Here is an 8,709-nt window from a genome sequence, read left to right as displayed (position 1 = left end):
CATGCAGCAGAGGAAGGAGCCTCATGCTGTGGGCCGTAACCTATCTCAGGAGGCTGAGCCTCAAATGTCAGATGTCAAGGGCTGGGGGGTGGAGGCACAGCCGCGATGCTCTAAACAAAGGGCTCCGTTGGTCTTCAGCATGCTCTGCTTTAGATTTGGGAATAAGCTTCATCCCTACACTGCTTTGCCGGTTTCCTTTGCCACAAGGTATCACCCAGCACGCCCTTTCTCTGAGGACAAACCTACCTTACTCGAGTGAGAGGAATACAGACATTACAGGCATTACAGAGCACTTCCTGAAAGGAGAATTCTCCATGCGAGGAGTTCGCTGAACCAATCCACCCAGACTCCTATTTACCTGGAGGCCTTGTGGCTCAGCTGGTAAAGAATCTGCCCACAATGTGGGAGACCTGGGTTTGATCCCTGGGTTGGGAGGATCCCTGGAGAAGGGAAAGGCTACGCACTCCAGTATTCTGGCCTGGAGAATTCCATGGACTGTATAGTCCATGGGGTCGCAAAGAGTCGGACACTACTGAGCGACTTTAACTTTCTTTCTTTGACTTCTGCTGTGACAACATGGAGCTTTGTTCCCAAGAGGAAGTCGTGCTTGCGGAGGAGCCCTCGTTCACTGTCTAAGTGACAGTCAGAGTCAGTTCCTCCACCACTGCTTCTCTCTGCTCACCATCTCCCTTAAGCGTTGCACGGAAGGCCACAAAGTGCGCATGCGCTCTCCAGGCTCCCCACCTACGACCCCGAGCCCCAATCCAGCCTGGACGGGACTGTAGTGGAGGCATCACTCTACGCTGCTGCGGCACTCTGCCCTGGCGTCCGCACCTCTCATGCCCAGGGAACCCTCTCCACCGCCTGCTCAGCAAGCCTCCTTTCTGTATCAGGCCATCTCTGACTCACTTCATTTGTTGACCACCCCACGCTGCATTCAGGATTTCAGTTCCCCAACCAGGGGTGGAAACGGCGTCCCCTGCAGTGGGGAGCTTGGAGTCTTGACCACTGAGCCGCCAGGGAAGTCCCAAACTCTGACTCATTTTAAATTGTTATTTACATCATCTGCATTTACCAATAACAACAAACGGGAATTCTTTGGGTGTGGAAAAACCTCAGGGAATAGACGCTTCGGGCTGTTTGGAGAACTATGGTCCGTGTTTGGGAAGACTCAAGTGTGGGAAATGAAGTAGAGAAAGTGAAACAGGCATGGAAAGGAAGCATGAGAGTGACTCCTATAGCATTCAGTTCAGTTCAGTCGCTCAGTCGTGTCTGACTCTTTGCGACCTCATGAATTGCAGCACGCCAGGCCTCCCTGTCCATCACCAACTCCCGGAATTCACTCAAAAAAATATGGAACCCTTCACGAATTTGCGTGTCACCCTTGCGTAGGGGCCGTGCTAATCTCTGTATCGTTCCATTAGGTCCCTACAATGCTCTGGCTTGAGAAAGGAAATGACTCATTTGGATTTGCCTACCTGGTAGCACACGTCACATGAGAAACACTGATAACTTGCTGTGTATGGGACCATCTGATTCTCATTCTGGCCTAGCCTCCCCCAAGGGAACCCTGCCCCGACATCCTGTCACCACCGCCCCCACCCCACCCTCACACCGCCCCCCCACCCAACCCCAAACAGGCTCTAAAACACAGCAGTAGACCTAAATGAGGTAGAGTCTCTCTTATCAGGACTTCCGTGGTGGCTCAGAAGGTAAAGAATCTGCCTGCAATGTGGGAGACTTAGGCTCGATCCCTGGGATGGGCAGATCCCCTGGAGGAGGGCATGGCAACCCATTCCAGTATTCTTGCCCAGAGAATCCCCAGGGACAAAGGAGCATGGTGAACTACCCATGGGGTCGCAAAGAGTCAGACATGACTAAGCGACTAAGCACAGCACAACACAGCCTTCTTATCTGAGTAAAGCTTGTATCAAAAAACTCTCAAGATTTCCATGGTCGGGATACAACCCTGAGATGGATTAAAATCAAATCCTGATTCCCCTCCCAGCACCCAAACCCTGAATCATGTTCTTATGTCCTAATCTTGCTCTAAGGGTTTTCAAAGCACACAGCTAAATTGCTCAGATCCATTTACATTGAAAGGGACATGGGATCTGCCCTAGGACAACAAATAACTGGATTTGCTTCTTAAAGTCCCAGCGTGCTCCAGCCATCGAGAATATTGTCAGTGGCAGGGGTGAGTGAGCCTAATGGACTAGAGGAAATAGTAATGATGGCATCTGCTGCAACTGACTCTGTGCCAGGTACTTCATATACATGGTCTCTAATGCTTCCAGTGGCCCTGCAAAAATGATGTGTCTGTCTCAATTTTGCAGATAGAAAACAGATTCAAATAAGACAAGCAACTTGTTCAAAGGCACACAGTAAGTTACAAGGTTAAGTTCCTGTTATAGGGTGAGTTCTCCAGAAGCAGAGAGTAAGAAGAATGATGGATGTGAAAGTACTCTATTAGGAGAAATTCCTAGGAAAACTGGTAGTGGAGTAGAGAAGTGGGACCAGAAAAGAAACTAGGCCAAGTAAAGACCCAATGTCAGGGGAAGTCTCAAAAGTAAGCTCTAAAGACAAAATTGGTTGCAGAGTTGATCCAATCAGGGAAAGAGATTTGGGGTATTTATACCCCTGAACCAGTTGGTTCTAGGCTAAGGACTGCCCCCACACCCCCCTCACCGTGAAGATGTAAATTCTCAGATAGTTCCCTGCTCTGCTTGCTGGTTCCAGTGTGCTTGAAGTTCAAGTGGTTCAAGATATTGCTTCATCAGTGTGAGAGAAAGTGCAAAGAATCAGGGGCTGGCTTCTGGGAAGAAAGCAGGCTGAGAGCCAGGTGCTCGCAAATGGTGGGGGCCTTGTCTTCTCTGCTGGGACATACCCCTGTCCCAGACACAGTTCTGGAGCCATAGACCTTCTGCATCCAGGGACCGCCTTGTCAGACCTTGACTGCAGCACTATTGGGGTCCAGGCAATGCTACACAGTCATAAAAAACCTCAGTTTTAAACCTTTGCTTCTAGCAAAGATAAAGTGAGAGAATGGAAAGATGCCTTCATTTAACTTTAATTTCTCAGACCCAGCTTGTCTCTAATGCACTGTAAATTAATGTTTTATTTATTTCCTATGATTATTTTTTAATTAGCAAATTTATATTGTGTGACACTTTCTTCTATGATGGGACTTTTTGTCTATCTTTAGAATATCATCAATAGATTATTAATAGAATATAACAATGATCTAAAACATCAGTCATGACATTCTCATAAGTCATGACATCCTCATACTAGTCATGATTATCAGTGTTTAAAGTTACATTATTTGCTATAAAATTTTTGATATTTCACATTGGTCACATGTTTTTAAATCATATTTTGTCATGTATAAAAATGAACAAAGTGTGACATTTCATAGTAAAAGCATCATTTTCTTAAATATAACTATAAAAACAATGTGTCCAATTCTTGTTAACTTGTTTTGGCATTTTTATTTAACGTATTGGAAACCATGATGGGGCTTCCCATGGCACAGTGGTAAAGAACCCGCCTGCCAATGCAGGAGATGAGGGTTCAATCCCTGGGTCAGGAAGATCAACCCACTCCAGTATTCTTGCCTGAAAATTCCCATGGATAGAGGAGCCTGGCGGGCTACAAGTCCATGGGGACCACAGAGAGTCAGATACAACTGAGCAACAGAGCACTGGAAACCTTGGTATGAGAGGGAGGCTGAGCATCTCAAATCCTGAGAAAACTGCTGAGAAAGCAGTGGTGAAGCTGTGGTGACACCCAGCAGTGGGGCAGCTACCCTCCTGGGCAGAGAAAAAGAGCAACCAAGACGTCAGGCTCAGGACGTCACACATGGGTGCAAATGGCCACCAACTGTTCACTCTTCAGGAGCCAGACCAACAGCGCAGGACGGTACTACATACTCAGTAAGTGAAATGATAAAGTATCCTAAAGACTCATGGGCTGTAGGGAACAGTTCCAGATGAGGTAAAAGGCCTTTGAATCTGGAGGGGCTGAGCCAGCAGCCTGAGCTGCCAGAGGTTGGAAGCCAGCACACAGCCTGTCTTGCTGCAGCCCAGGAGCCTCCAGCATGGGACAACCCCTCCCCCGGCCTCCTCAGCAGCATGGCCAGGGCTGACTCACTCTTCACACTCACCTCAGGGGGAGCTGCCTCAGAGCAAAATGCAAGGGTATGTTTGACATTACTTATAGCAACGATCTGCAGGCTTTTGCTCAATATCCATACTGTCGAAAAAATAATTTTTTTTAACACATCCTTAATATCTGCAGAACAAAATTTTGACCTAGATCTTTCTGTCATTGGCTGACAAGGTGACGTACGTGTTATGGGACTCATAGCACATTTTCAGATTAACTTAACTTCAATTTTATCTGGTGTGAGCCACTGGGCCCTGACTGAATGCCAAGCAGCATGCTGAGTGCTGATATCTAAAGATGAAAAAACCCTATTCCCTGCCTTTCACAAGCTTATGGTCCAGTGGGGTAAATAAATAATCCATTCATATGAGTTAGAGGTGAGGGGGCAGAGGGATAAACCTAGAGATTAACAATGGGTCACAGAGGCCCATCAGGCTAGAGGGAAGCTCCATTTGGCCAGTTTAGCTCAGTTGGTAAAGAATCTGCCTGCAATGTAGGAGACCTGGGTTAGATTCCTGGGTTGGGAAGATCCCCTGGAGAAGGAAATGGCAACCCACTCCAGTATTCTTGCCTGGAGAATCCTATGGACAGAGGAGCCTGGCAGGCTATAGTCCATGGGGTCACAAAGAGTTGGACACGACTTAACGATTAAACCACCAAAGAGACTATGTAGAATTATCATCCCAACCAACTCATCCATATATTGATACCCAACCTCCAGGCCACAGATCTGTACCTCCTGTTGAGAGAGTCAATTCCTAGGCAGGTTGATAAGAAGTCTGGGGTCCCCAAGGAGGAGAGAAAGGTCTGGGAACTCTTGAAGTAGAGATAGGGGTCTGGAATTCTCAAGGAGGAGGAAAGGACAAACTTTTTTTTTTTTTTAATCTACATTCCTTAGTCTTAGTCATATAAAACTTTTTTTTTCCTTTAAACCCAGAACTGATGATTACACAACAAACAACTCAGTTTAAACTCTGTACTAAAGATTATATAACAACAATGTATCCTGCTTCAGGACAGTTTCTCCTTCCTGAAAATCTTCTGGCTAATCCTGTTATCTTAAAAATGTCAATTATGGGAGTGGGTCTAGTAAGATCTTTACAACCTTGAGACATTCTTTTGATTTATTGTAATAACTAATTTTAAAAAGTATGTAACTCCCTTGATAAAGACTAGCAGGGGGCGCTCTCCATCCCCTTCTGATGTCTATGTCAGAAGTTTCTCTGTCCCTTCTCATTTTAAGAAAACTCTGCTATACAAAAGCTCTTGGGTGAAAAAGCCTGGTCCCTGGTCCCAAAGTTAAATCTTCTTCGGAGATCATGAATCCGACACCATTCACCATAAGCTATCACCGTCAGATGAGCAGTAGCATTAGACTAAAATAAGGTGCACAGTGAATGAAATGCACTTGAATCATCCCCAAACCATTCTCCACACCCTGGGCTGTGGGAAAATTGTCTTCCACAAAACCAGTCCCTGGTGCCAGAAAGGTTGGGGACCACTGTACTGAGAAAAATGGAAGTTTCTAAGTCTAAAATATAGACCTTCTTCTAAGGAACAACAGGAATGCACGTTTAGACCCAAGGCGAGGCGCTCTGGGTGGGAACTCAAAAGTGAGAGACCTTTTTGGAAGAAGCAGACCCCATGGAGGCCAACTCTGAGCCCTAGTCTCCATTGGCTTCAATCTGGTGTTAAAGCGTGATAAGGCTGGGAGGCAGGAACGGGGGCCAGTGTGCACCCCCAGCCCTCGTGTGTGAGTTCCACCTTCAGAACAGAATAAATCACCAACTATCTCGCCTTCTTGGTGAACTGATCTCCTGTAGGGCTTCTTTGTCCTTCTACTTCCCTCCTGCCACTCTCTCCATTCCCCTCACCCAAAGTGTGGAGTCCTCTGCTGGCACCTGTCTCAGCCTCCTCCCTGCTCCCTGTCCGGAAGGGAGCAAGGAAACAGAAGCAGAAGCAGCAGCAGAGGCAAAGACAGCAGAAGCCCGCCAGGTGAGGGGAGAATGCTTCCGCGGTAGCCTAGTGGTCACCTTTGCCAGTTCCATCGCTTCTCCCCGGGGAACATAGGACCTCAGATGTTAGTGACTCACCTGGGCAGACTTAATATTGCTCAGAGATGAAGAGCTGACAAGTAGCTCCAGGTTAAAACGGCTAAACAAAGGAAGCAGTTCCTTGACTCATTTTCAGAATCCTCTCTCATGCAGATTGTCCTCTCAATTCACCTGAAATACTGACCTTTGTGGTCCTGTTAACATGTTCGCCCCACAGAAAGCAAAGTGCTGATTATGGCCCTTCTCTGACTGTGGACAGAGCTGTGTTTCAAGGTCACCCTGTAGACGAATGGTCTCAGAGTAGAGTTTCGTCAGTCATCTCATCAGAATGACTTGGGGCGTGAACTATTCAGGATTCCTGTTCTCCCAGCCGCTTCTGGGGAAGAGTAGAGGAAGAAGGGGGATTCTGACTCAGTAAGTCCAGGCTGGTACTTAGGAATTTGTGTTTCTCCAAGTGTTCCTGGCGATTCTGATATGTAGTCAATTTGGGGACTCATTGCTCCAGGGAGAAATAGCTTTTCTCCCCAGTTCAGAAATGAGCTGGTTTTCTTAAAACTTGTGGATGTTCAGACTCCCTGAAAGCCTTGTTTTCCCTCCAAAGGGAATGACATATTGAGATGTCTCCCCCGCTTGGCTGCACACATTCTGCCTCCCCAGTCCTGTTCACAGCCAGGCATGGGGCTCGTCGCCCAGCTGGTGGGCGAGTTCTGGCTGCCCGACAGCTCTGCAGTCATCTCTTTAGAATTCATCATAAAATGTGAGCAAATGACCATTTGGCGTCGCTGTCCTAGTTGTCTGCAACGTGACACTCGTCCAGGGGATCATGTGTGGAGGAAACGTGCCCCTTTGACAGAGATATTATTTCAGTGGGTCTCCTCTTTCAAAGGGTTCCCCATTTATCTGCACTATCAAATTGTTCCTGGTTCCATAAAAGCAGGGCAGCTATTGTGATGGAAATGTATATACACTAGGTAAATGCCGGGCTTGTTTGTTGTTTGAAAGAAGCTGCTGGAAGCTGATGAGATCAGGTGTGTCCTGGGCCTTCATCCAGCGGCCAGTTCAAAGGCTGGACCTGCAGAGAATTCCTCCTCCCTCTTCCTTATTCAGGTTACCGAGGAGGAAGCCAGAGCCTGGAACCAGCCGAGCACAGTGAGCTGTCTCCTCACCCTCTCAGAGTCCTGCTTGGTGTGTGAGGGCCTGGACTTCAGGGCAATAATCTCCCTCTCCATCTCCTGGGAGAACTCACTGATCCTTTTTCAAGTACAGTCAGTCAATTCAGTTGTTCAGTCGTGTCCAACTCTTTGTGACCCCATGGACTGCAGCACACCAGGCTTCCCTGTCCATCACCAACTCCTGGAACTTGCTCAAACCCATGTCCATAGAGTCAGTGATGCCTTCCAACTATTTCATCCTCTGTCATCCCCTTCTCCTCCTGCCTTCAGTCTTTACCAGCATCAGGGTCTTTTCCAGTGAGTCAGTTCTTCACATCAGGTGGCCAAAGTAGGAGCTTCAGCTTTAGCATCAGCCCTTCCAATGAATATTCAGGACTGATCTCCTTTAGAATGGACTGGTTGGATCTCCTTGCAGTCCAAGGGACTCTCAAATGTCTTGTCCAACACCACAATTCATAAGCATCAATTCTTTGGCATTCAGCTTTCTTTACAGTCCAACTCTCACATCAATTTTTCAAGTACGGAAACACTTTTTTGGTATTTACTTTTCCCACCCGATTAGTGGCCTTCTGCTCCTGTACCTGCTTTCACAAGAGATGAAGAACTACTCCTGACACACTCCAGAGTGAATACCTCAGGTCTGGTTTGGGGGCAACAACACAGGAGTCATTCTTGGTGGAGAAAGTTTCTGAGTGGCCACCACAGGAGATAAGATAGAATATTTCTAAATTTGGCAAGGACCTAACGTCACATTATTTGTGTGTTTATGCCTGAAGCACAAGTATTTACAAATATCTAAAAGATAGTAAAAAACACAGTCATAGCTCCAGGGGATTTTTAACTTATGTGTCCCTGTTGACAAAACTTAAAATTAGATGTATTGGCCCAAGGATAGGCCGCACTGCCCAATATCTGTGAGCAAGGTGGAGACATCCATTTTTCTCATAAAATATAAATGGGGGCAAAAGAAAAAAAAAAAGAGTGAGAAGACATAGGGTACGATAGACTAGAAACTGGGAGACGAGTTAATATCCCAGTTCTATCAACAGTTGTGTTTCTTAATGAATGATAACAATGAAAGAAGGCAGACCAGAAGGGAGTTTAGGGAGAACTTCACCAAGTCCTCTTTTGACGGATGAAGAAGCTGAGCACTCCAGGAGTTAACTGATAGGGCCCTTAAGGGAGCCCAGCAATACTTCACGTAGCTGGGGCCGAGTGCCATGCTCTTTGATTTCCAATCTGCACTCTTTCTCAGGGTGGCCTCAGTTTCATCATTCAGCACATGGGGACATTAATGCTTATCCTACCTACCTCAT

The 8,709-nt window shown here is 46.8% G+C and overlaps 1 non-coding gene across 1 annotated transcript; it reads right to left on the bottom strand.

Annotated features, from left to right (window-relative positions):
- Positions 1–1,347: 1,347 nt before the first annotated feature.
- Positions 1,348–1,450, bottom strand: LOC139178105 (U6 spliceosomal RNA). The gene has a single exon (XR_011562527.1). It is a non-coding gene; the product is annotated as a U6 spliceosomal RNA (small nuclear RNA).
- Between the last annotated feature and the right edge of the window lie 7,259 nt (positions 1,451–8,709).

The sequence above is a fragment of the Bos indicus genome, chromosome 20 (assembly GCF_029378745.1).
Source record: "Bos indicus isolate NIAB-ARS_2022 breed Sahiwal x Tharparkar chromosome 20, NIAB-ARS_B.indTharparkar_mat_pri_1.0, whole genome shotgun sequence".
Lineage (NCBI taxonomy): Eukaryota > Metazoa > Chordata > Mammalia > Artiodactyla > Bovidae > Bos > Bos indicus.
Note: the sequence above shows the minus strand (reverse complement) of the source record. Positions and strands in the feature narration are given on the sequence as shown.